The following is a 27,655-nucleotide window of genomic DNA, read 5'->3' on the forward strand; positions in this document are numbered from 1 at the left end:
CAAAATGTGGTTTCCTGGACCCTTACCCTAGGCGATTCAGATTCAGTAGGTGTAAGTTAGGGCCAGGGAACCATACTGACCTGAAATTCTATAGCATCCAAGTGAGGAAATGGCTGATAACTTGGTCCATTCAGTCATTTAGGCTGGACTATACCTAAACCAGAGAACTTCTGGTTGAAAGTTACAGAAACCAACTGGAGCTGGCTTACCTAAAAGGGGAAGTGTGTTGCAGGATCCATGGGTATCTTGCAGAACAAAAGAGCATTGCAGGATCCATGGGTATCTTGCAGAACAAAAGAGCAAAGGGCACGTGTTGGGAAGGGACTGACCCCAGGAACTAATGCGTTTCCAGGAACCCACGATGTGCTTGCTCTCTCCGTCTCTCATTTCTGCTTCTCTTGATGACCAATGCTGTCTTCTGTCTATGTTTTCATGCATGTGATGGACTCCGCACAACTCTTAAAGGTGCTTTTCCTCTGGACACTGAAGACAGATTAGCACTCTTTTAGTCTCCATTCTAAATTCCTAGGCAGAGAATATGACTGACCCAAGTCAGGTCAGCTATTTTCACCAGGTTCAGGGGCCTGGGGTTATAGTACTCATCTCTCCATCTCCATAGGGATATGTTGGAGGGAGGATAATTCCAGAGGAAAGAAGTCATCACTTGTTTGGTAGATACCAAAAGAGTCTACTAAGAGTTGCTATCCTATATCTATATTTTTAAAATTGCTTTTCCCCAATAGCCAGAAAATAAAAAAAGGAAACCTTGTAACTTTGAGTGTCTGATAAAGATTTTTAAAATATTTCTAATTTACACTTAGAATCAATCTCATTGAAATACTAGTTTTAGTGAAATCCTCAAGATGATGCCTCTCCTGCCTACTTGAAATGGTCACGGATCTTAACTCCTTTGGAGAGGGTGCTCCTCCTTCTAAATGGCTCACTTTCCCCAGATAGTTCTGGCACTTTTACATGCTTCTTTCTAGGGTGAAGAGAGTTCTGTTCCAAGGAGACATGTTCTAAGAGTGAATGCCACATCCATTTATGTTGGAATTTTTTTAATGAATATTTCTACCTACTAGACCATAAGTTCTTCCAGAGTCAAGAGAGTCTATCTCAATCATCCTATAGCTGTAGCACCTATTAAAGTGCTGGATCAGAGTGGTTACCCAATATATGTTGTTGACTTTAGCAATGAATGAGAAGTCTTGCTCTTCAAAAAGTAATGTAATAATATCATGCTTAGTGAGAAGTCATTGTGTACCAGGAAACAATGCCAGGAGAGAGTTCCAAAACTCAGGATTGTTGTGCCTTTCTGGGAGGAGGGTCCGTGATCACCTCACTAGGGGTCAGGGAAAGGAAAGGGGAACTCAGAGATTTGTCAGTGTGAGAAGCAGTCCCAGGAGTTAGAAATAGTGGCCCCATGACTCACAAATTAACTTCCCTTTCAGGCAGGGCTTCTTATTTTCCTTAGCATCCCTGTCTTGATCCCAGCCTGCTCAGACCCCTGCTTCTCACTGCAAGATGTGCTTGAGTCATGAGAGTCAGGAATGTTACTTCTCAGAGGCACCAAATGGCAGTTGTCACAGGGTCATCATACAGGGAATGTAGAGACCTTTCATGAATGTTTATTCTAATTGCAGTACAATAAAACCTTAGACTTCACAATCCATCATTCCTCTATCAAATCAATATTACAGGGCTCAAATATCTTTATCATGACAGTATTTTATTCTAAAAGTGTATTTTCCTACATTTTCCAACTTCTAAAATAATAAAAAATAGCTTTGGCATGACAGTTGCCTGACATAAATGAAAACACAATTTAATGAAATGGCATTTTATGAATTTAAAGTGATGCAAATATTTGACATGCTTTATTTAAATTAATTTGCTGTGCATGCTCTGTTGTTTCAATTGCAGCAGAGCTTTGTTTTATTATGTGTTTACTGCACTGGGCTCTGAGGCTTGCTTGTGAAGAAACAGAAGCTAAGGGATCCAGGGAGTCCCAACTCGGAGAGTCCCACAGGCCCACACTCTGGTTCTGTTGGCAGGAAAATTTGGCTGAATTGGGGCAGGAAGTTGTGTAACAAAACGATTACATCCATTTTTGCAAGGCAAGAGTGGGCTATTCACCTCCATGTTGGTGATATTTTTGCCACATAAGCAGCTAATTCCTTTCAGTAATTCTACTCTAAACTAGTCTTAATGTGACTTCTATATAAATTCTGAACCGAATAATTTTGGGAACATTGTAAAAAATATCCTTGCTAAACTTTCTAGAAAAACAATCTGCCAGTTCTATGATACTATCACTTCAGGGGAAGCTGTGGCAAAGCTATCTCATTAATTTACTATCTGATACTTTAAAGATAAATGTACCCAAAGCTATCTCATTAATTTACTATCTGATACTTTAAAGATAAATGTACCCAACTCCTGGATTTATAGAATAAACTTGCTTTGAAATAAGCAAATAATACTATTTTGATTTGAAATTCCAGATACTTATTTACTTTCTTCTTTTTATAGTTTCCTGAATCAGGAGTTTGTAGTTCCAATTAAGAGCTTTTCAACAGCTTGTAGTTATAGGGACATTATTTGACTATGGTTATTATTTGCTTTACCTAACCACTCACCTGGTACAACGACCTCCATCCTGGAAGAGGGATAGGAAACAATAATGATGGTGCTGACTCTCACCAGGAAAAGGCCACGGTGGACACAGGATAGAGGCTGTAAACTGAGTCAGGGTCAAAAGTAACAGATAACTTTTGCGTACACGGATGGTAACTTGTGGTGTCTTTTTTTTTCTTCGCTTTGGGCAAAGGTCTTCACAGTTCTTAGGATCAAGTGCACTTTGAAGATGAGGATGTAATTTATAAACAAAATAAAGTCCCTGAACTTAGAAGAGGAAAACCCTTAAATACATTTCATTTCATTTCATTTCATTTATTTTCAAGACAGGGTCTTACTCTGCCATCCAGGCTGGAGTGCAGTGGTGCAAACATGACTCACTGTGGCCTCGACCTCCTGGGCTCAAGTGATCCTCCCACCTCAGCCTCCTGAGGACCTGAGACTACAGGCATGCGCCACCACATACAGCTAATTTTTATATTTTTTATAGAGACAGGATTTTGCCATGTTCCCCAGACTGTTCTCAAACTCCTGGGCTCAAGCAATCTGCCCGCCTCATCCTCCCAAATTGCTGGGATTACAGATGAGTGTGAGCCACTATGTCTGGACCTTAAATACATTTTAGAAAAGAATTTAACACATACACATACACACACCCCATAAAGCCTGTCTCCACCATTTGGAAAATGTTAGTTCCATCCTCAGGAAAAAGAAGGAAGTTTAAAAATACAGTACAAGATGGTCCCTGGTCCAGAGATTGCTACATTTAACAAAGCATCCATTCTTTATTGGTTAGAAAGAGTTTAGATACAGCCCTTTCAAGCTAACATCAGACTATGAATTCTTAACTCTTTAGGTTTACTATTAGGCCAAGTTATTATTGAGTTGACTGGAAAAGATCATTTTCTGGAAGACTGTCCTCTCTGCCAGCTTTTTCTCAACCCTAGTGTCAAGCATCAGGGGTGAGGTGGCTTGGAAGTGCCATGAAACAAACTCTGGAAAATGAGGGTCAGGGAGTTATGGAGGGAGAAGTTCTTTAGGTGCCCAGGCAACTGTGAGATAATGAAAAGGAGATAAGAGCCAAGAAAATCAGGAGGCAGGAGAAAAACTCAGAGCAGAAGAATACAGTGAATTACATTTTTCTCAAAGATAACCTGGAAACAGGCTTTATCATCCAAAGACCATTTTCTCTCCCATCTAGCAATTCGAAAGGAGAAAGAAAAGGATCAGTGCTGCAAAAAGAGTTCAGCTTAAGTAACTTCACCAGGTAATTGAAAAAAGCTTGTAGGTGTTTGGTCAAAAACTTTTCTTTTTTTTACCGTTATCAAATAAAAACACCACTGGTGGAGGAAGGATCATACTTCCTAGGCTGGTCCAGAGAGAAAGAGAAAACTAGAAACAACTGCCCCAGCAAAATAATGGCTCCTACTGGTTTTCTGGTAGGAAACAGGAAAATTCTTCCAAGTTAATTCCATAAATACTCTTGAAGAATGTCTATTTACTTTTAAGATACAGTCCCTGCCTTCGAAGAATCTATCATCTACTTCTGAGGAGAGGGCTGACTAGGGCTGACTCACATTGTTAGGACACATGAGTCCTAACATGAGCTTCTGTCCATGAGCTCACTCACATGGTGCTGCAGGAGTCAGAAGGGAGAAATACAAGAAAGTCATTTTGAGTACATGATTGTATTAATTGTCTATTGCTGAGTCACAAATGACCCCACACTAACTGGCTTAAGACAACAATCATTCAGGGCTTCACAGTTTCTGAGGGCCAGGAATGGAATCTGGAAGCAGCTTAGTTGGTTGGTTCACGCTCAGGGTCTCTTGTGAGGTTACAATCAAGCTGTTAGCTGGGGATGCAGTCATCTCAAGGCAGAACTGGAGAAAGATTTGCTCCCACACACACCCATGGGTCCTCGAGGGCCTCTGCATCTCATCATGTGGGCCTCTACACAGGGCTACTTTACATGGCAGCTGGCTCCTGCCACAGTGAGCAGTTTGAGAGCGAAAAAGCCCCAGAACAGAAGCCACAGCCTTTTTATAACCTAGTCTTAAAAGTGACTTGGTCTTTTTATAATCCAGTCACTTCTGCCATATTCTAATTGTTAGAAGTGAGTCAATAAATCCAGCCCCCACTCCAGGGAAGGGAATTAGACAAGGGTGTGAATACCAGGAGGTGGCATGACTGGAGACCATCCCAAATGCTGCTCACCACAGCAACCAACAGGGCTGTATCTAGGGTTCTTCTTACTTAAAGATATTTATTTTTATTTATTTTAATTAATTTATTTTAATAATAAAGATATTTATTATTTACTTATTTTAATTTTACTTTAAGTTCTGGGATACATATGCAGAACTTGTAGGTTTGTTACATAGATACGAATGTGCCATGGTGGTTTGCTGCACCTATCAACCCATCATCTAGGTTTTAAGCCCCACGTACATTAGGTATCTGTCCTAATGCCCTCCCTCCCCTTGCCCCCACCCCCCGACAGGGCCTCCTGTGTGATCTTTCCCTCCCTGTGTCTATGTGTTCTCATTGTTCAACTCCCACTTATGAGTGAGAACATGTGGTGTTCGGTTTTCTGTTCCTGGATACACAGTCTTTTTAAAAAAGGGACAAGACCATAGTTGATTATTCCTATAGCAAAAACACCAGAATTCAAAAGGAGAAAAAACAAAGATAAATAGATAAGTAAATTCCACAGAGATTGCTTTAATGCATACTTTGCATCACTGATGTGCTAGATGCTGGAAATACAAAATGAGCAAACAGCCCCTCCTTGTCACTCAGGCTGGTGCCGGACAGAGACATGAAAACATGTTGGAGGTGATACATTGTGATAAGTATTTTAATAGAGTATTTTCTGGGTACTGCATGAAAACAAATAAAAGAAACTAGGTCTTGAAGGATATGTAGGAGTTCATTATGCTGGGTGGGAAAACATTTGAGGCTGAGGACTGTTATAGAAAGAGGAGAGAGCAAGAATAAGTTTGAGGCCATATAGGACTGAAGCATGGGGTATGTGTCAGGTAGTGGGACAGGGAAGGGGGGATCAGATGTGAGGCTGACAGACAAGAAAGCAAGGGCTATCAACAACCTCAGATACTCAGGGAGACTCTGGGACTCCATCAGGTGATGATATCAAAGGACTCATGTAACATTCGTGGCACACAGGAGTGTTCAGTTATCATTAGCTGTGGTTCTATTTTAGAAAAAAAGAACTCTGATGGGAGAAAGAGGGAAGACCATTGTGGGAAGACCCAAATGAGCCTGCAAGTGAATTAATATTTGGAATCCTTGAAATCAGGATTCCCAGGCAACCCATGAAAGCTCGTGTGGCACTGAGGGTGCATCACAGCAATTCCATCCTTGTTGGCCTGTATCCCCACACACCGCCCCTGCTCCCCACCTCCAGCGGGGCACATACACCACTGCAGAGGGAGGTGGAGGCTCAGGTACTGTGGCTGTCCTTATCCACGGAGCACTGGCAAGGGCTTTGCAAACACTGAGCAGCGAACCAGAATGAAGACTTTACATACAGCCCATCTGACTTGGCTTCATGACCCTCTGTGCAACCAGGACCCTGTGGGACACACACTCCCTGTTGTGACACGCACTCCTGCTATACTGTTAGGGTCTGCTTACTTGTCTGTCTCTACCTCGCATAAGCACACCAGTCTTTTATCTCTTCCAGGGCAAGCCTGTGTCCAGTCCATCCTTGGCACCTAACTGAGGCCTGGCCCAGAGTGGGTGCCTAGAAAATTTGTGCCAAATAAGTGAATGAATCAAAATGGGACCAATGCTATTCCCTGCCTCATTGTTGTGATGATTGTGTTTGTTTGCTTGGACTGCCCTAGCAAGTGATTGCAGATTGTGAGCCTTCAAAACCAGAAGTCTATTTTCTCACAGTTCTGGAGGCTGAAGTCCAAGATCGAGGTGTTGGCAGGATGCGTTTCCTCTGAGGCCTCACTCTTAGGCTTGCAAAGGGGGTCTTCTCGCTGCCTCCTCACAGGGCCTTTTCTCCACGCATGTGTGTCCCCCTGCCATGTGCTTCAGTCACCTCTTCTTATAGGGATGCTAGTCAGATTAGCCTAGGGCCCACCCTAACGGCTGCATTAATCATCTCTTTAATGGTCCTATTTCCTAAAACAGCCACATTCTCAAGTACTGGGGGTTAGGACTTTAACATATGAAACTGGGGGGACACGATTTAGTTTCTGAGCTAACATAAGTGTTTAGAATGTTGGCTAGAATATAGCCCACAAAAGTGCTCTCAATGACCACTAACAATTTGGAAGGAAAACAGGAAACACATTGTTTCTGAACAAATATAACAGAAAGGCACTCTCGAATCAGCACCTTTTTAAAAGTGTTTTGATGCTCATTCAGAAAGTTAAAGGAGGCTTCTGTTACTCAGTGTTCCTTCATAGGATCATCCTTCCAGAACAGGCTAGTGCCACTAAGGATGGCTTCCCAATTCTCCTCCCTATCCCACCTCACCTGGTAGGTGATTATTGTGCCCATCATTTACAGAATCCATTTCATCTGTTGTTTCTGAGACAGAGTCTCACTATGTCGCCCAGGCTGGAGTGCAGTGGTGTGATCTCAGCTCACTGTAACCTCCACCTCCTGGAGTCAAGTGATCCTCTCACCTCAGCCTCCCGAGTAGCTGGGATTATAGGCATGTGCCACGACGCCTATAATTTTTATTATATTATATTTTTAGTAGAGACAGGGTTTTGCTATGTTGGCCAGACTGGTCTTGAACCCCTGGCCTCAGGTGATCCACCCACCTCGGCCTCGCAAAGTGCTGGGATGGCTCAGGTGAGCCACCATGTCCGGCCTTATCTGTTGTTTCTTATATGTTCTTCATAACAATCCTATTAAGTGAGAATTGCAATTTTACAAATGGAGAAACTGGATTCAGAGAAGTTGAGTAATTTGTCTAAATTCACACAGCCAATCAATGGCAGAGCTGGGATTCACACCCAGGCATTTTCCTGGCAGCTCGCTGCCCACTGAGATGGTGCTGGTTCGGGCGTGGGTAGCGTCTTGAAGGGATCGCAGCCCCTGCCTCAGCCCAGGCGCTGCTCTGACGTCTCTGGCCTTCTCCATAGGTGTAGTGAGGCGGAGGTGCTGACCTCCTGGAAAAGGCCCCGGCGTCCCCGGGGAACGGAGGAGGGCTGAGAACGCATGCTTAGCGCGCGGCCTCCCTGCTTGCTCAGTCAGCCCTGGGTAGGGATCTCTCAGCTGCCTTTCAGCCAGCCCGTCAGTCCCGCTCCTGCCTCACCCGGGGAAGCCGGAGATAAGCTCAGTGGGAAAGAGTTCTGCAGGGGAGCCAGGCTTCCTGTTGTACTGTGGCGCAGAGCCGCTCCTGTCAGCAGAGAGGGCTAAATAAATGCCAAGCAGCCAAAACACGCGGGAGGGGGAGGAGCAGAGGTGGGCACAGCCGAGGCAGCCTGTGTGGGTGTGGGGGCTGCAGACTGGAAACGACGTTGTATTCAGTTCCTGGACCTGCCCGAACAGCGTCCCACAGGCCGGGGCTTGCACAGCAGGCGGATATCGCCACACGGTCCTGGAGGCTGGGAGTCCGAGGTCCAGGTGTCGGCAGACCGTGAGAAAGGGAGCTGTTCCAGTCCTCTCTCCTTGGCTTCTAGATGTTCCACCTCCTCGCTGTGTCTCTTCCCATCATCTTCCCTCTGTACTTGTGTCCAAATTCTTCTTATAAGGACACCAGTCATACCGGAGTAGGGCCCACTCATATGACCTATTTTAATTTGATCACCTCTTTAAAGGCCCTAGTTCCAAATACAGTGACATTCTGAGGTACTAGGGACTAGGGCTCCAACACATGGGGAACCGATTCTGATAACCACTCTGACCTAGCTTTCCTGACTAAACCTTTTCCTTATGGAGGGGCGGGGGCTCCATACTGAGGGAGCAGCAGGACTCACTTGCCCTGGGGAGGGGACTGACCCACAGGGACATCGGCTGACAGGGGAGGAGGTGCTCTCCACACTGAGTAGACCTGGAGACAGCAGCCACAGCCAGAGTGAGGGGGAGAAATGAGCACCCGACTCACAGCGGAGGCAGGACAGGGGTGAGGGTGAAGGAAGGAGTTTAGAGGCTGCTGAAGCTGCAAGATGTTAGCAGCTGCACAAAGTGTCGATTCTAGTGAGCTATGTTCACCGCTACCTGCCTCCTCTGCTTGGGTGGAGCAGTTATCCATCCTCTTGAAGCCTCAGTGTCCACATCTATAAAACAGATACTAATGGTACCTACCTTGCAGTATCGTAAGGGATACAGAGATAATGCATACAGAGCGCCTAGCACTGGGCCTGGAAAAGACAGCCACTCATTGAGCATTGGTTGAATGGGAAGTGACAGCTGGAATCACGGTAATATGAAATATTAAAGATGCTAGCTGAATCAATGAGCCCAAAGGAGATTTTTCACTCTAGAAACTCCCTTCAAAGACCAGTTCCTTCTAGGACCAGCCTCATCATTGGCAAAACAAGTGTGAATCCTCGAAGAGCTCCTGGGCATCAGCCTTCTTCGTACACCCTGCCGTGCAGCCCGTCGCAGCATCCGCCATGAGGCTGCACTTGGAGAAGGCTTTTGGAGACTAGAAGCCCTTTGTCAATGTGTAAACCCAGCATCCCACCCAGAAGAGCATTCCATGGGGGCACAATTTGGCCTGGCTTCGATTCCCTGCAGGCTACATGTAACAGATTACCTCAAAAGGAAGGCATTGCTAAAAAATTTCTGCCTGCCTCCCCCCTCTTCCTCTTTGTCTCCTCCCTCCTCCCAGGATCTGTTACAGGAGTTTCATTCCCCTTAATTTACTCTCTGCAAATTGCTCAGCTTGAATGCTGTTATTCCACGGCTCCTTGAATGGAGCGTCATGAGATTTCAGCCCACTGGCTCTGCACACAGTGCTCATTCTGCTGGGAGAAAGCTGCCCTTGTGGAATGGAAGCCAGGACCTGCCTGCCCAGGGCCCAAGGTACCTTGTGAAATACCTAATCATGCAGCTTCTCATTTGTACAGGATTTACAGTTTCCAGGTAACAGTCATCCCTGTCGGCTCATTTACATAAATACCATAGAAGAAGACATAATACCTTTCATCTGTACAGCTCTTTTTCTGTTTACCAAGTACTCTCATATATACATTACCTAATTTATAGATAATACATGATAATATAACACTCTAAAAATATATTGATTCCTTCCATATGAATAGTGCTATTACAATCCATTGCAGAAAAAGAACGTGGGTCTGTCACTTCCTTAAACTCTGAGCACTGAGGCATAAGCCCTGTCCTTGGTTGGGATCCATCCTCAGGGCCCATTGCTATTGGAATGCAGCCTTCCAGAGGCCCCTTCAGCTGCGCCTTCTCATCTTAGGGAGGCTTCTCCTCCCTCAGCCATGGGTCCTCTGGTCTCCCAGTCATCCTCAGCAACATGTACTGGCTGTTCATAAGGACCTGTGTCCACTCACGCACCACTGCAGTGGGGCATCCTATTTTCTCTAATTCACACATGTGGACATCCTGGGAAGCAGGGTTGGGATGAGCATATGCTGACCACATTTCAAGATCCTGTATCAGGCACTCAAACCCTGCTCCAACATTTATGGGATAATTGTAGCACCCCTTTAAAAAACAAAGGATATCCTTGGTTCATCTAGGGGGTCCATCTATCCTGCAGTCTTGGGCATATTTGATCATGTCTTTCATACCTTCTGATCTCTCCCACCCTCCAACTCTATACTCCAACCATGTTAATTTATATACCATCTTCTACAATTCAACAGCTTCACTTTCATCTGGGCTTCTGCAGATGCTATTCTCCCTGTCTGTAACCCTTGCCACTGCATCTTTGTTGTGCTAACTCATTCATTGCTTTAGACTGGTTTTCCTGGAAACATATTCTGAGCCAGGGAATTGCATGCAAGAGGTTTATTGGGGAGAACTTTTGGGAGATGGGCCTCTAAGAAGGTGAGGAAGGCAAGATTGAGCAGTGGGAAAAACTGATTCATATGTGGCTTTAACTGAGGCCTCAGTCAACCCTACAGGAAGCTCTGGAACTAGGATGACCCATCAGAATTGTGTCAAATTGAGGCAAGGAGCCCTGAGTTTGTATCCCTGCAAAGATCTGGAAAGGGAAGTCTTGCATGGGGAAGTTTCCTCTATCCCAGGGCAATTCTCAGTGAGGGCCACAGCTATGAGCTTTCAACAGCCAATATTCCCTGCATGGAGGTTCAATGCGTCTGCCCCAAAGCGGAGTGCTCCGAACAAAGCACTCCAGCATTCTCCACATCAGAGTTCCCAAACTTTGGTGCATATTAGGGTTACCTGGGAAGCTTTTTGAAATCCCAGTGCTCAGGTCATACCCTATACCATTTGAGTTAGACTCCCACCCCAGACATCCTGATTAAATGAGTATGAGGTGGGACCTAGGCATGGGGGGTCGGTTAATCTTCCCCAGTGATTCCAATGCACAGCACTGTTTGGAACCCATTGTTCTGTACTGCAGGAATCAATGGAGAAACCTCTTCCACTGAGAAGCCCCCCGCCCTGACTGCTCAAAATTGCATTGTGCTTCCGCCCCTGGTACCCTGTATTCTTGCCTATCATAGCTCCTACTACACTGAATTGTGATTGCCATTGTCTGTACCCACACCAGACTAGCTTTGAAGACAGGGGCTGTGCTCAGGTCACCACTGTGACCCACACCTTAGCACAGTGCTTCACAGTGTTGAATACATGATTGAAAATATGAATACATGGACAAATGGGCCAATATATCAATGAATGAATGAATTTAGACGTAAATAGGTGGCAAAAAGAGAGAGAAGGAAAGAAGCAAGAAAGGAAAGAAGAAAGGATGAAGTTAAGAAGAAGGAAGGAGGCAAGAAATGTCCACTGATTTGCTGTCTTTAGCTGGCTGTATTTGTCTTCTACTGCTGTGAAACAAATTATCAAAAACTTAATGGCTTAAAACAACACTCATTTATTCTCTCCCACTTTTTCTGGGTCAAAAGTCTGGGCATGACATAGCTAGGTCCTCTGCTCAGGCCTCACAAGGCTGCAATCAATGTTTCAGCTGGGTCAGGTTCTCACCTGGAACTCAGGGTCCTCTTCCAAGCTCATTCAGGTTGTTGGGGAAATTTAGTTCCTGTGGTTAACAGACTGAAGTACCTAGTTTCTTGCTGGCTATTGGCAGGGGGCTGATCTCAACTTCTGGAGCCCTCCCCTAGGTCCTAGCTACATGGTCACATTCATAGTCCATTTACAACGAAGCTGCTTACTTCCTTTATTATTATTATTTTCTATATTTTGGCTGTCTACTTCCTTCAGGCCAAAAGGAGAGTGTGTCTGATACTTCACCTTCTTTTAAAGGCTCACATGATTAGATCAGGCTAGATTACCTAGGATAGAGCCCCTTTTCATTAACTCGGGTCAGCTAATTAGAGAACTTAAAGGCATCTGCAAACTTCCCATTGCCCTACAACATAGCATAATCATGGGCATGATCTCCCACCATATTCACAGGTTCCTCGCCACACTCACAGTGAGGCATCACGCAGGGTGTGTATACCAGGGGATAGAAATGTTGGGGCCATCTTGGACTCCTCTCTAACCCACTGGAGCACAAGCCCATTGCCATTCTGCCTGGCTCTGTTTTTCTTCCTTGCCCATTAGGACTGGATGGCTATTTCTTTGCCAAGATCGCATTTAGCTAACAGCACAACTGCTAAAAGGGGAAAGCCAGGCAAAGGTCTAAGCGTCCTCCTGCTCCAGACCTCTTCTGTCCAGCCCCTTTGAACAGGGAGACTTCCCTTCTGTGACATGGTCTTAATGGCTTTTTTAGGGCATGCTGCGTTCCTTGCCCTGCTGCCTCACTGCATGGAGCCCTCTTTTCCTAATTTATTTTCAGCCCTAAAGCTGAGCTCAGAGGCAGCATCTGGTTCTGCTTTTAAAACAAAGCTCTAGCTGAGTCGTGTAGAGAAGCACAGAAGTCAAACACGCTTGTCCCCAAGGTCACCCAGCACCAGCCCAGCCTTGGTTTTCCCTGCCCGCACAGCCTCCTGCCAGCATCCTTTGTTGTCAACACACAGCTTCTATTCACCTGGGCCTATTACAGGATCCTGGGGTTACTGGGTCGGCAGCTAGGTCAGAGACACTGGGCTTTGGAGGCCCTCCCAGGCCCCAAATCCACTTAGAAATTCTACATCCACACAAGAAAAATGGAAACTTAGGAGAACGTGACTTGTAAGGCCTGAGCTCCACTTTTTAGCTTTCCCTTCTAGCAAGCAACTCCCTGGGCTCAATATTCATTCCCGGAAACTCAAGTGACTGATGTGTCATAGCAGAAGCTAAATTATCCTAAAAAAAATCCCTCCTGGAAGTAGTGACTCATTCATGTCCCCCAGGTGGTGAAAAGTCAGCCTTTGAGCTCCACTGGGCTGCTGTTCTGACTTGGCTATTGTTCCCATTTGGTTCAAGTCTCAAGTAGATTGGGGCTTCCATGGAACAAGAATTATCATCATATGCAAGGGCAGGAGAGACATGAGGCAAGTTACCTGTGAAGTCCAGACTCTGAAGGCCACATCCATAGGCATTGTATTTTCTGAGGTACTTTCATTTTCAGATATTCTGCTGTATTGCACCATGACTTGTGCTTGTCAAACAAGTTCAATCTTAGAGGCAACAGTGTAGTTATGTAGTAGATTGACTGGGAGGAGAGGCAGAGGGGATGAAAAAGAGAGATAGGCTCGTGTACTTCCTGCTAAGAGAAACCACAATAAAGGTAGGTTCTCCTTTCACTCTAACCCACTCCAGAAGGACTTCGAGGGTACATGACCCAAGACACTGAAGGCATCTGATGGCTATAAGGGGAGCACTTTGATGAACTAATTATAAGGAGTAATTTGCTTGATTAGCCATTGTTTCCCAGAAAAACCTAGTCAGAGGAAGACCTTTGCATAGGACACAGGGATGGGGTAAACAAAGCCACACCTGCTAAAGCTGGGGTGCAGAGTCTGATCATTCCAGAAGAGAGGGTGTGGAGGAAGGTGAACAGGGGCTGCACATGCAAAACATACCCAGGTCTTAAGTTGAGCCGGAGGTACATGGGAAACAAAGGTAATGGGATGGGCCAAGGAGCAGGGAGAAGCCAGGTCAGCTCCCATCAGCCTTGCGGGGAGAGCCCAACTTTACAATCCTGCATTTGACAAGTGGAGCCCTTAGAGTTCTGCTGGCCCATATTAAATACTCAAAAGTGTCAATTATTTTAATTGTGATTATTATTATTACTCATGAGGCATGCTTTCCTTTGTAATTTTTAATTGGAGAAGAAGATGATGGCATGTCCAGTTTCTACTCTGAAGCAATATATTTTTGCCTCTTCTGTATATATTTGGAAAGGAAGAGCTGACAGCAAAAACAAAAACAAGCCAGAAACTAAACTCATGATTGGCGAGATCCCACACAGTATCAACCTTGAAGGAACCAAAGCCGGAGGCATGTGCTTTGTGGTATGTCGACTTTCATAGGTTTTCTTTCCTGTTAATGTAGCCTCTCTTATTGTTTTTCTTTTTAAGTATGACCAAATGACCTTGTTACACAAAATGTGGTAGCCTGAATATGAGCAACAGAAGGCAGAGCAAACAGTTTAATGCTATCATCATATGCAACTACAACCACGTTAATATAGCACATGTTATTAATAGATGATGATACTAACGGTTATATGTGCTGCATGGTAATTGACCATACCAGATAAGCAGCTCACTTAAGTTACTACCCAGGGGATGACTTTTATATAGTCAGGTTTTGAATCCCCACCTCCTTGCACTCTGCCAGCTCTCCAGTATGTATGCCCTCCCTCATGGTTTTCTCCAATACCATATTCCTTCTCTGCTTAACTTCAAACTAGGGCATGAAACTTTTCTGCCTATGCTAGGAAGAAAAACACAAGAATGGAAGAGGGGATGATGGCACATAAGTTAGGCTAACAAGAGCTGTGGGAACAAATAGATGTTGCACAACAGAAGGCTATTTTGCTCTCTCGTACCAGCCCAGTATGGGTGTTCTCATCAGCAGACGATCTTCCTCTTTGTGGTGACCAAGGGGCTAAGGCTTCTTTCTCTGTATTATAGCTCCACCATTCCTTGGTCGTCAGAATCCTTGCATCCAGCTAGCAGACAGAGAAGAAAGGGAAAGACTCACCTACATTCCTTTCTCACCCTGGGAGTGACACAGACCACTCAGGCTCATATCCCATCAGCAAAAACTGGCCCTGAATGCCAGGAGGCTGGATAATGTAGCATGTAGTGGGGCAGCTGCTCCTGGCAACAGTTTCTTACTATGCAAGGGGTTGCACAAGTTTTTGGTGAATCATTAGTCATTTCTGCTACCAGGAATTTTACAAGACCCAAGCAGGATTTGTGTTTGTTTGTTTTCTTTGTTTGTTTTTTGTTTTGTTTTTGTTGTTGTTGTTGTTGTTTTGAGATGGATCCTCTCTCTGTTACCCAGGCTGGAGTACAGTGGCGCGATCTCGGCTTACTGCAACCTCCACCCACTGAGTTCAAGCGATCCTCCTGCCTCAGCCTCCTGAGTAGCTGGGACAACAGGTGCGCACCACCACACCCAGCTAATTTTTCTATTTTTAGTGGAGACAGGGTTTCACCATGTTGGCCAGACTGGTCTCAAACTCCTGACCTCAGGTGATCTGCCCACCTCAGCCTCCCAAAGTGCTGGGATTACAGGCATGAGCCGCCATGCCCAGCCAGGAGGTGTTTAATATAAGCACTGGTGATTATTACCTAACACTAAAGAATCCAAGGGACCGACTCATGGTACTGGTGAGGGCCTAGGGCAGATAATATGTCTGAGCCCCAGGGAGTCCCAGAAGCATGCTTTTTTGAATGAAGGGGGAAGCCTATTTCTCCCACAAGGCAGTACAACACAACAGCACAACAGCAGCTGCCCTAGGCATTAGGATCCAGGCTCAGAAGCCCCGTGAAACACAAATGACTGTTTGATTGCCCTTTACAGAAAAACCTTGTTAAGCGGATATCGGTTTATCCAAGAGAATGTACAATTGGAAGCAATTGTTGTTCCCCAGCTAACTGGATACCCTGTCATGCTCCAGTAAAAATATCAGATTATTTGAACTAGTTAATTCAAAATCCATTCTTCCTAGTCCCTTGCCTTTCAAATTAATGACAGTTGCTGTAATTGATGGTGAGAGAGGGAGATGGGGCAAGCGGAGGAGCACATGATCTCTCAGACTTAGCGGATTCTGCTCCCACGCCAAACCAAAACCGAGGAGAAACGAAGGGAAGAAGAAAGGGAGGGCTGGCCGCAAAGTATGCGTTCTGGAAAATTAGATTGTAAATACTATTTTTTTCCCTGAAGGACTATTAAAAGAAAGCAAGGAGGAAAAGAAGAATGCCTAGACAGCTGTGCAATTAGTATCACAATTAAGAAAATCAGAAAAGACTGAGGTTTTTAGCCTCAGGATAAGCTTTGTTCTTTTGGGATCCCCTCTCTAACACCCTTGGCCTAGACAGGCATGACTTGAAGTCTAGGACTTAGGGGGGAGAGGCAGCACAGTGCTGCAGCTAGATAAATGAGGACAGTGATTCCACCCCTCTATGCCTCAGTTTCCTTAAGTGTTAGCATCAGATACTACCTCCCTCACAGGGTTGTTGTGAGGATTAAAAGTGTTTATGTTTGTAAAATGTTTACAGTGGCATCTAGAACAGAGTAAGCCCTATATAGATGTCTGTAAAACACAGAAGACTAGATGAGAACTCCTGTGTCCCTTTTTAACAGCTAGGAGACTTGAAGCCAGTTCCTTTCAGCCCGGAGCCTCAGTTTCTTGTTTCTAAAATGAGGACCATTTTATAGCCTCACGGAATGGTCTCATGGGGGTTGAGATGAATGTGGATATGCCCTGGCCGGTGCCTGGCACAGAATCAGCAGTTAATAAATGTTAAGCACTACCTCGAGCTGAATATTTAAAGTATTCCCAGATGCCAGCAAGACAGAAAATGAGAGACTTCAGTAAACAGTGCCAGAGATGCTTCTGCATATGGCAGCCCCGAGTCACCAAAAAGAGTACGTGCCAGCCAGCACTTTAATTTTTACTTATTTCATGGAATAAGGAGCCATGTGTGCGCTGAGCTCCCACCCAGGTTATTAGAGAGACATATGTAGCACATCAACACAGATTGGCAGGGTGGAAAAACAAGGAGAAGTTGGGGAATACCTGGTGAAAGGTATTTAAATTAGTGAGACGAATTTGGCTCCAACAGACCTCAGTAGCATATATACTGGAGTATTAAAATAGCAGGGACACAGATACCATTTTCTAGTATCTGTGGGAATCAGGCACTCAGAAAATAAAAGTGATGAGCCTTTCTATTTTAATAACAGGAAAACTCACGAGAACATGAATTTCTCTATATAGAGAAACAATGCAAAGACTTCTTCACATCAATTCCAAAATGGCTTGAAGAGAGTGGGATGTTAAACATCAGCCAGCAGGATGTTGAAAGGCTCTCCCCGCAGTATAATCCAGTGTTTCTCTGAGGCATGGTGACAGGATGTGGGGAAGTAACACAATATAATATTATTCAGGGACTCTAGCAAGACTTCTGAATTCTGCTCCGCCTCCTGAATGAGTTCAAAAAGATACAGTTTGAGTGTACGAGGATTATTGTGACTGCCTATGTGAAGTGCCTGACGCAGGTCCCAGCTTCTCGCCACACAAACGGCACTTCTGATGTCATGAGTACCACTCTGCCTCAATATACAAGTTCAGTTAGACAGCATGTAAATGTCATGGATGTGTCCTGAGGGAATGGCCGCAGGGTTGACTATTCCCAGAGCTTGGTCCCACGTAGTCCAGCTAGAGAGGCAGACAACAAACAATATATTGTAAAGTTTTGTGGGTGCTTAGATATCCCCATATGGAGTACAGTGGGGGTATTACAGAAAGGAAATTTAGAAGATCTCAGTAATTTGGTGACTGTTGGGCCCCATGCTCACTCATGCCTTCAATAATTTCTTGTTTCCCTAACAAAGCTAAGCCCCTGGATAGCAGGGATCATCTTTCTCATCTTTGTGTCCTAAGAACAACCTTCATTCATTCATTCAACAAATATTCCATGAGCGATCACTATGAAGCAGGCACTGTGTAGCCACTAAAATTAAAAATATGACTACAGTAGGATCTTTGCCCTTGAGGAGCTCAAAAACAACATCTGTAAGGTGTTGTCACTCCCTCATCTGGGTTCCCATAGCTCTTTGCACTGGGTAATTAGCCCTGTGCATGATGTATCTGTCTCTCTTCTGCACTGGACTGTGAATTCTCAAGGGCAGGCCGGGAGGACAACTCGTCTCTTCAACCTTGCCTGGCCCAGTATGAGTCACTGGGCAGGCAATCCGTAATTGTCATTGAATAAACGAGTGGGTGAGCAATGAATGAATGAATGAATGAATGAATGCAGCCATGCCTGCAGAAGTGAATGCTGAAGACAGTGTGTGAGCTAATAGAGGTCTCCTGTACATGAAGGGTCTCACCTAGAGCACCATGACTGACCCGTATTCAACTTCTCTGGAGTATGAGGGATCTAGATTCATTATAGGAAAGAAGTTCCTGATGAAGAAATGTTTTAGACACTGAGAACCGTGTGCCATCCTTCCTCCAAAAATCTATCCCTTAGAAATAGTCTAGATTTTTCTTCGATATCATTGAAACATTGTCCAGAATCCAGCAGGATTCCTAGGCTTTAACTGTGAAATGAAACAGATACATGGTGTGCCACTGTTAACAACAGAGAGCAAATGGATCACCAGTGGGTTTTTAAGGTGCCACTGGGCTTGTTAGCACTCTGCACATAGCCAGACATATAAATACAAAAATGATAAACAGGCGACCAGGAGCCCAGTGTCAGATACCTGCTTGTTCTACAGGTCCGTTCAGGCCCACCTGCGCTCAGCTGCCAGTGACTGCCCTACAAAAGCATGTCCTCCCCAGGCAGACAGGCAGTTTCTCTGGCCAGAAAGCTCCACCATGTATCACTCTTGAACCAAATGCAAAATCAATGCTTTTGCTCCCATGCCAACCTCTCCTGACCACTCTACTGCTGCAGAGTTGCATCGTCACTGTGGGGCTCTGCCCAGGAGCTGGTGCCGGGGACTATGAATCAGCTCCCACCCCAGATTAACATTCAGACAGAGGGCCTCGTGATGAATATTTTAATATAATGTTTACTGTTTACCCACATGAATGGAAAGGACTTGCATCTGCCAATGCCACCTGTGCCCATAGAACTGCAGCCCAAACAGCCACATCCCCAGAGAGCCCAGCTGTGTGGAGCAGAAAGAGGCGGGCGGGAGGGGGCGGGGTGGAGAAGGGAGAGGAGGGCGGCACAGTGACAGGCTGGTGGGAGGAACAGGGGAAACGAGGCACAGACCAGAGAGATGGGAAGCGGGTGCAGGATAGAGTCAGAGGCGGGAGGAAGACGCAGGGAGAGCAGCGGATACAAAGAAAAACAGGTTGGGAGAGTGGGTGTTCAAGAAGAGAGGTTGTAGGGACCCCTCAGCTGAGAGTGGATCTCACGGAGGCTCCTGTCAGGATGAAGGGAGAGAACAGAATGTGTCTGCCTCAAGTACACAGAGTGTGTTTCAGAGGAGTGGGCGTTTTTTTCAAGTCGGTGCAGCTATTTGTGGCCACGCAGCCATATGGACTCTCTGGAAGCCGCTGGTGCTCTCACCTCGCTGCCCAGGCACCGGCTCCTGTGGCTTGGGGCCAGGACCACTACCCCCCACCTTAGTGTCCCCAGGAGGAAAGGAGGGAAGCTAAACGTAGACACCAACCGGAGTCGGGAATGGAAAGGTCATTTATGAGCTTAGTGCGGAGCACTTTTTGTTTTGGAAGGGTCCAGAAGGGGGCCTGGCAGAGGCTGTCCTGTGGAAAGCTAGTAGCTGCTTCCTCCGTGAAGGCTGTTAGAAATCCAGGTGATGACCTTCTCCTGGTGAGCTTGGGGCGGAGCCAGCTCCTCCTAGCACCTCAAGGGCCAGAGAGGCCACCCTGGTCTCTTCTAGTGGCCTGAGGCACTCACCTCTCACTTCTGCTGGGCATCTGCATGTTCTATTAGCAAGGAGACGGCCCAGGGAAGTCTCTCTCCCAAAAAATGAACATTTCTTCTAAAACTTCCTCAGTTTCTTGGTTTACTTTGTCACCTTTCTGTTCCCTTCCACCTTTCTCCTTTTCTCGGGCTATACCTTAGATTAGGTTTGGAATTCTGACAGAATGTGGCATTAGTACTCATTTTGTTTCTACCAGCCCTTTTTCTGGTCATTTCTGGGCTCCGTGCAACCCTGAGCATCTTGGAGAGATTGCCAAGGAGAAGAGGAGAGGAGAGGGGACAGCTATGGTGCATGAGGAAACAACACCTGCCTTCTGACGGGTACAGCAGAGAATAATGTGTCACAGGAGAAATGCGCCAAGTCCACTCTGCCTCCTTTGGCTGTGTGAGGGACCACCCACCCACCTCCTGCTCCTCCTATTGCCTGTGTCCATGCCTGCACCCCACCAGCCATCCACTACCTGGAATTAACAAGAGGCCTATCGGGATTAAATGTGCTTCTGGAGGCCCATATGTAGGAACAGATTTTGTTTTTAACTTTTTATTCTAGAAAATTTCAAAAATACATAAAAATAGAGTGAATTGTCAATGAACCCCACGTACTAATCACTCTGCTATAAAAATCATCAACCCAACATCTCTCTTGTTGCATCCCTAAACCCCATTCCCCAACACCCACACACACCCACATAGGATTTTTTTGAAGCAATTCTAACTTATCATGTCATTTCATCCATAAATATCCATAGATATAGTTTTGATTAGAGCATTAACCCTCCAAACTCTCTCAGGCCCCCCAAAAATCAGCTTAGGCCTTGGCACACACCCACCTTTGAGGATAGGAACTCTGTGACCGCTCATTTTCTAGGTGTATGCTTCTCATCATCTTTCCCAAACTACCCTGCTCAGAAAACCACTGTTAGAAACAAATCAGTGTCCAAGCTTGTGGACAGCTTCATCTCAGGCCTTGGGCAATCTCTCCGCTTCATTCCCAGAAGAAATCATTTTGTAAGCAAGCTAGCCTATCAGAAAACCCACCTGCATGCCAGATGTGCACAGCTGTATGCGAGCAACTGCCAGTCCATCTGCAGAACTACCTTAACAAGGGAGACATGCAGTCTGATCACCAAATGACTCTCATAAATGATAGTAGCACATGCAATATTCAAAACCAATAGACAAAACAAACTTAGGCTTTCTCCAGAGGGGGAAAAGACTGAAGAATAAATGCTCCTTTTTTTTCCTCCAAAATTTTGATGAAATCTATTTGTTCATTGAGCAGGAAAGCAAAGTTGTTTATGGAAATAGTTACTAGGAGGCCTGAATTTGGATCTCTTGTCTGATTGCCATCAATGGCCTTTGGCCCACAATGAGTGGTCTTTCGTCATGAAACTTTTAAATAATTCATGGAACCAACTATGAAAAAGTTTATAGTTTAAAAGTCTGGGCCTGGCTGGGCGCGGTGGCTCACGCCTGTAATCCCAGCACTTTGGGAGGCCGAGGTGGGTGGATCACGAAGTCAGCAGATTGAGACCATCCTGGCTAACATGGTGAAACCCTGTCTCTACTAAAAATACAAAAAATTAGCTGGGTGTGGTGGTGGGTGCCTGTAGTCCCATCTACTCAGAAGGCTGAGGCAGGAGAATGGCGTGAACCCTGGAGGCAGAGCTTGCAGTGAGCAGAGATTGCGCCACTACGCTCCAGCCTGGGCAACAGAGTAAGACTCCATCTCAAAAAAAAAAAAAAAAAAAAAAAGTCTGGGCCTGGAAATTTAGACATAACTACACAGATGCTTGTGCTATGGTAGAAAGTGCATTATCTAACTCAGAAAGTCTAGATGCTTCCGCTACCTTGTGTAATTCTGACCCTTTACTGCTCATTTGTAAAAATGACTAAATCATCATAGTTCAGCCTTTCTCCCTGTAAGCAGGTAAAGAAGTCAGGAGGTTACGTGCTAAAAGGATTCTGTGAAGAGAAGAAGAAAAATTAACATTTGAATTTATTTTTTTTCTTTAACTTTTATTTTAAGTTCAGGGGTACATGTGTTAGGTGCGCAAGTTTGTTTCATAGGTAAATATGTGCCATGGTGGTTTGCTACACAGATCATCCCATCACCTAGATATTAAGCCCAGCATCCATTAGCTATTCTTCCTGATGATCTCCCTCCCCCAAGCTCCCCTCTGACAGGCCCCAGTGTGTGTTTTTCCCCCACATATGCCCATGTGTTCTCATCATTCAGCTCCCACTTACAAGTGAGAACATACAGTGATTGATTCTCTGTTCTTGCATTAGTTTGCAGAGGACAATGGCTTCCAATTCCATCTATGTCCCTGCAAAGAACATGATTTCATTCCTTTTTATGGCTACATATTATTCCAGGTATATATGTACTACATTTTCTTTATCCAATCTATCATTGATGGGCATTTAGGTTAATTCTATGTCTTTGCTATTGTGAATAGTGCTGCAATAAACATACACATACATGTATCTTTGTAATAGAATGATTTATATCCTTTTGGGTATACACCCAGTAATGAGATTATTGGGTCAAATGGTATTTCTGCCTCTAGGTCTTTGAGGAATTGCCACATTGTCTTCCACAATGGTTGAACTGATTGTCACTCCCACCAACAGTGTAAAAGTGTTCCTTTTTCTTCACAATCTTGCTAGCATCTGATTTTTTTTGAGTTTTTAACAATAGCTTTCTGACGTGTGAGATGGTAACTCATTGTGATTTTGATTTGCATTTCTCTAATGATCAGTGATGTTGAGGTTTCCTTCATATGTTTTTTGGCCACATGAATGTCTTCATTTGGGAAGTGTCTGTTCATGTCTTTTGCCCACTTTTTAGTGGGATTGGTTTTTTCTTGTAAATTTGTGTAAGTTCCTTATAGACTCTGGATATTAGACCTTCATCAGATGGATAGATTGCAAAAATTTTCTCCCATTCCGTAGGTTGTCTGTTCACTCCGTTGATAGTTTCTTTTGTTGTGCAGAAGCTCTTTAGTTTACTTAGATCCCATTTGTCAATTTTTGCTTTTGTCGCAATTGCTTTTCGCATTTTCATCATAGAATCTTTGCCTATGCCTGTGTCCTGAATGGTATTTCCTAGATTTTCATCTAAGGTTTTTATAGTTTTGGGTTTTACATTTAAGTCTTTAATTCACCTTGAGTTAATTTTTTATATGGTGGAAGGAAGGTATCCAGTTACAATTTTCTGCATGAGGCTAGCCAGTTCTCCCAGAACCATTTATTAAATAGGGAATCTTTTCCTCATTGCTTGTTTTTGTCAGGCTTGTCAAAGATCAGATGGTTGTAGATATGCAATCTTATTTCTGAGATCTCTATTTTGTTCCGTTGGTCTACGTGTCTGTTTTTGTACCAATACCATGCTGTTTTGGTTACTGTAGCCTAGTAGTATATTTTGAAGTTGGGTAACATGATGCCTCCAGCTTTGTTATTTTTGCTTAGGATTGTCTTGGCTATTCAGGTATTTGAATTTTTTATGTTCATAAAAAACCTATATAACATGGATTGAAAATGTATAGTTCTTTTGGTTGAAGTTGAAAAAAAGTATGTGTGTACATATATGTATATATATGTATGTAGGATTTCAACTTTCTAAAAAGTGATGTAAAAAACAGATGTAAAACTCAGAAAAATATCAGACTCTGAATGGCAAATGTTATTAAACACCAAGCCTGTCAAACACAAGGGCATTCAGCTTGCTATCACCATTCTCTTGTTGATGTTCACAACATCAAATAGCTAACAGTTTCTTCCCATGAGCCCTAGTGTTTCAGGTCTCCCAGAGCAAAGAGACCACAGGGCAGAGAATAAGGTTACATGGTCTCCCCAGGAAGGTGCCTTCTTCACTCTAGTCTTAGCCCTTCTGAAGGAAATCACACGCTGTCCAGCTTGGCTCAGCAACCATGATTCACAAGGTGTTTGGGATGATCAAATTCTTTGTACAGACCCTAGAGGTGACTGTAAAAACCCCTAACTTTTCCCCATCGAGGATGGCAGCTATAACCATATCTAACCTCCATCTGTGGAGTGGAACACTCTTGCATGAGATTGCAGAGTACCTGGGGACCACATGAGTTATGCACTCAGAAGTGGATGTGCCCTTTGTGAGCAAAGTGGAAGGGAAGGAGCTAGAATTCACGAGGTTCTAGGTTCCATTCCTGGCTTGGCCCGGGTGATCTTGGACTGTTAAGTTTTTGGAGGGAGGCTTCGTTTGCCCACATATTCAACGGGGATAATTATATCACCTTTTTCCATCCTTACAGCATTGAAAGGGCATGTAAACTATTGTGTAGCTGCAAACAAGTAAATTAAAAAGGAATGACCTGAAATTCTGGGGCTGTGGCGCATTCACCACGACCTACCCATGGTAGACTCTAAATTCACTTGCAGATTCAAAACCCATAAATTCTGAACAGGCCTTTGTCCTCGGGATTGCTGTTCCTTTACTCCAAGCTTTCTATCCTTTCTGACCTTTCCTCAAAGTGCAGGCACCCTTTCTCCCTCCCCTATTCCACAACCCTTGCCCCATCCACCCTTCTGGGACCTGGCAAAAATACTCCCTTCTTATTCCCTGTTTTTCACTTGATATATGAGCTTTTCACAGTGGCAGGAGGATTCTGGGAGTTTCATCTTCTTGCTTTTCCTTGAGTGACATGTGCACTAGCCCATAGTAGAACTTCGGTGGCAGCTGGGGATCAATAATCAGTGTCCTCACCCAAGTGACTTTCCTGGAGAGTGGTGCCTGGAAGCATTTAAAGCTGGGCCCATAGCAAATCTGCCCAACTTACCACCAAAGACTGTGCAGGGCCTTTGAGGATCTCCTGCTTAGCTCCCACTAAATCAATTTCCCAGCCCAGCAGAGAAACTGGGCAGGGTTGTATTGAATCTATTCCCCTCCATTGCCCCTCACTGCATTCCCAAATCATATCTGGCTCCTAGCCTCTCTTCAAACCAGTATTTAATCCTCAGTGGTGATCCTTTTAAGAAATTTAATTTCATCCTCCATTCTTCCCTTCCCACCTAACTTTGCCCATAAAAAACAATCGTGGGAATTTCTAAATTCTGACATCATATAAAAACTTCTTTGTTCTGCAAAGTACTCATTTTCAATGCCTAAACCATCTTCCAGCACCATTCACAGTGATGCAGTGCATGTTCCCGGGGTTTATGGATCTCTCATTTGCTGGCTGCTTCTTACAACAGCTTGGAAGTTCAGCCTTTTAAAAATCAATCTGCCTCTCTGCTTTCTTGCACCCCACCTCACAGTTTGCACAGAATGGCAGTCTGTGCACTGAAGTCTCCTGAAGATATTACTAGCTCTTACTTTTGGAACCACCCTTATGCATGCCAGAAAACAGCTCAATGCTCTCACCCAAGGCCCACCTGAGCCCACTCACAGCCATCCACACACTCTCTGCAGATACCTTCTGTCCTTGAGTGGCAAGTTCAAAATCCAAAGTACCATCAGAGAGACATAATTAAATTCCTGATAAGTGATCAGGAGAAATAAGATTAAGAACAATAACTAAAATAACAATTCCATTTGGTATTAAAAACAAGAGGCACTATCTTTTTTTGGAAACTTACCATGTACCAGGCACTGTGTAAAATGCTTTACCTGAACAATGATTCCTACGAAGTCTTTGGTGGTGGGTACTGTGATTATCCCCATTTTCAGATGAGGTTGAGGCATGAGGAAGCAGGCGCCTTGCTCAAGATCACAGAAGCAGGGATTAATGGAGTTTTGGTTAATCTTAGACTGTCTGACTCCAAAGCATGGGCTTAGCTTTGAGGGGAGGATGATTGGCCAGGGGAAGAGCTACAGAAAACCATGGTAGCCACATGGGTAGGGTGGAAGAAAAGGGAGAAAGCAGTTTCCAGAAGGAAGAAGGCAAGCAGTGTCCAAAATCAAAGGATGTCGGGAAGATCATCAAATGAGTATGCCTTACAGCCGGGGTCCCCAACCCCTGAGCCATGGATGGGTACCAGTTCATGGCCTTTTAGAAACCGGGCTGCACAGCAGGAGGTGAGTGGTGGGCCAGTAAGCATTACCACCTGAGCTCCACCTCCTGTCAGATCAGTGGCAGCATTAGATTCTCACAGAAGTGTGCACCCTATTGTGAACTGCACATTCAAGGGATGTAGGTTGCGTGCTCCTTATAAGAACCTAGTACCTGACTAAAACACCAAAAGCAATGGCAACAGAAGCCAGAATTAACAAATGGGATCTAATTAAACTAAAGAGCTTCTGCACAGCGAAAGAAACTATCATCAGAGTAAACAGGCAACCTACAGAATGGGAGAAAAATTTTGCAATCTACCCATCTGACAAAGGGCTAATATCCAGAATCTACAAAGAACTTAAACAAATTTACAAGAAAAAAACAAACAACCCCATCAAGAAGTGGGCAAAGGATATGAACAGACACTTCTCAAAAGAAGACATTTATGCATGCAACAAACATATGAAAAACGTTCATCATCACTGGTCATTAGATAAATGCAAATCAAAACCACAATGAGATACCATCTGAAGTCAGTTAGAATGGTGATCACTAAAAAGTCAGGAAACAACAGATGCTGGAGAGGATGTGGAGAAATAGGAATGCTTTTACACTGTTGGTGGGAGTGTAAATTAGTTCAACAATTGTGGAAGACAGTGTGGCAATTCCTCAAGGATCTAAAACAAGAAACACTATTTGACCCAGCAATCCCATTACTGGGTATATACCCAAAGGGTTATAAATCATTCTACTATAAAGACACATACTTGTGTATGTTTATTGCAGCACTGTTCACAATAGCAGACTTGGAACCAACCCAAATGCCCATCAATGATAGACTGGATAAAGAAAATGTGGCACATATACGCCATGGAATACTATGCAGCCATAAAAAAGGATGAGTTCATGTCCTTTTACAGGGACATGGATGAAGCTGGAAACCATCATTCTCAGCAAACTAACACAAGAACAGAAAACCAAACACCGCGCATTCTCACTCATAAGTGGGAGTTGAACAATGAGAACACATGGACACAGGGAGGGGAACATCACACAAACAGGGCCTGTTGGGGGGTGGGGGGATAGGGAAGGGATAGCACTAGGAGAAATACCTAATTTAGATGACGGGTTGATGGGTGCAGCAAACCACCATGCCACGTGTATACCGATGCAACAAACCTGCACATTCTGCACATGTATCCCAGAACTTAAAGTATAATTTAAAAAAAAAAAAAGAACCTAATGTTTGATGATCTGAGGTGGAACAGGTTCATCCCAAAACCATCCTCTACCTCCTAGTTAATGGAAAAATTGTCTTCTCTGGTGAAACCAGTCCCTGGTGCCAAAATGATGAGGAATAACTGCCTTAGAGTGACTTTGGGTAGGTTAAATCACTTTGCTAAACCTGGATTACTCATCAGAAGGATGGTGATAACAATACGTTCCTCATGAACTGTTGTGAGAACAAAATAAAAAATTATATGTAAAATGCTTGGCATGATGCCTGACACATGGTAAATACCCAATAAATGTTAGCTATTACTATTTTTTAGTCTGAGCCATTGCAAGCTCGCCGTGCCTGGCTCAATTTTATTCTATATAAATAAACATTATACTAAATCCCTTGGCACACAAGATTCCCATGGCCAGTTCCTTTTCTGTCTTGAAAAGTTGGGGGAGAGCTGTGATATCCCCAGAAGAATCTTTTCTAGGATGATAAAGGATCCAGCATGTGTGGCAGGAAAAGCTGGGAGTGAGTGTCTTTAAATTCATCTGCCTTTAAATTTATCTCCTCTAAGT

The 27,655-nt window shown here is 44.4% G+C and overlaps 1 protein-coding gene across 3 annotated transcripts in view; it reads left to right on the top strand.

Moving 5' to 3' along the window:
- Nucleotides 1–27,655, top strand: part of TNR (tenascin R) — a 435,764-nt gene that overhangs the window by 240,382 nt on the left and 167,727 nt on the right. The window contains exon 3 of one of the 3 annotated variants that reach the window (XM_054447876.2): nucleotides 14,013–14,192. The exons of the other annotated variants lie outside the window; for them this stretch is intronic. The gene's annotated coding sequence lies outside the window, so the exon portion shown is untranslated. The remainder of the gene's footprint in view (nucleotides 1–14,012; nucleotides 14,193–27,655) is intronic. 3 annotated transcript variants of the gene reach the window in all.

Source organism: Pongo pygmaeus, chromosome 1, assembly GCF_028885625.2.
Source record: "Pongo pygmaeus isolate AG05252 chromosome 1, NHGRI_mPonPyg2-v2.0_pri, whole genome shotgun sequence".
Lineage (NCBI taxonomy): Eukaryota > Metazoa > Chordata > Mammalia > Primates > Hominidae > Pongo > Pongo pygmaeus.